Below are 885 nucleotides of genomic sequence, written 5' to 3'. Positions count from 1 at the left end.
TGAGGTGCAAGCTGCAAAAATCTCACTAGAGATGGTAGACAACTCAAGGAAACAAGCTTATGGACTTGTAGAGGATGTTCTGGTAAAAGTTGAAGACCATTACATCCCTACTGATTTCATAGTCCTAGAGACTGGGAAGTGCATGGATGAATCCATCATCCTTGGCAGACCCTTCCTAGCCACAGCAAAGGCTGTGATTGATGTTGATAGAGGAGAGTTGATCATTCAAGTGAATGAAGAATCCTTTGTGTTTAAGGCTCAATGATATCCCTCTGTCACCATGGAGAGGAAGCATGAAGAGCTTCTCTCAAAACAGAGCCAAACAGAGCCCCCACAGTCAAACTCTAAGTTTGGTGTTGGGAGGCCACAACCAACTTCTAAGTTTGGTGTTGAACCCCCACATTCAAACTCTAAGTTTGGTGTTGGGAGGTTCCAACATTGCTCTAAGCACCTGTGAGGCTCCTTGAGAGTCCTCTGTCAAGCTAATGACATTAAAGAAGCGCTTGTTGGGAGGCAACCCAATGTTATATTTTATCTATTCTCTTTTGTTATTTTATGTATTTTGTAGGTTGATGATCATGAGAAGTCACAAAATCAATGAAAAAAGCAAAAACAGAATAAAAAGCAGAAGGAAAAACAGCACACCCTGGAGGAGAGCGTACTGGCGTTTAAACGCCAGTAAGGCTAGCTGTTGGGCGTTTAACGCCCAGTCTGGCACCATTCTGGGCGTTTAACGCCAGAAAGGGGCAACAGACTGGCGTTAAATGCCAGAAAAGGGCAAGAAGCTGGCGTTAAACGCCAGAAATGGGCACCAGCCGAGCGTTTAACGCCAGAATTGGCTCAAAAACGCATTTTTGCATGCCATTTGGTGCAGGGATGACTTTT

This window comes from Arachis duranensis, chromosome 3 (genome assembly GCF_000817695.3).
Source record: "Arachis duranensis cultivar V14167 chromosome 3, aradu.V14167.gnm2.J7QH, whole genome shotgun sequence".
Lineage (NCBI taxonomy): Eukaryota > Viridiplantae > Streptophyta > Magnoliopsida > Fabales > Fabaceae > Arachis > Arachis duranensis.
Note: the sequence above shows the minus strand (reverse complement) of the source record.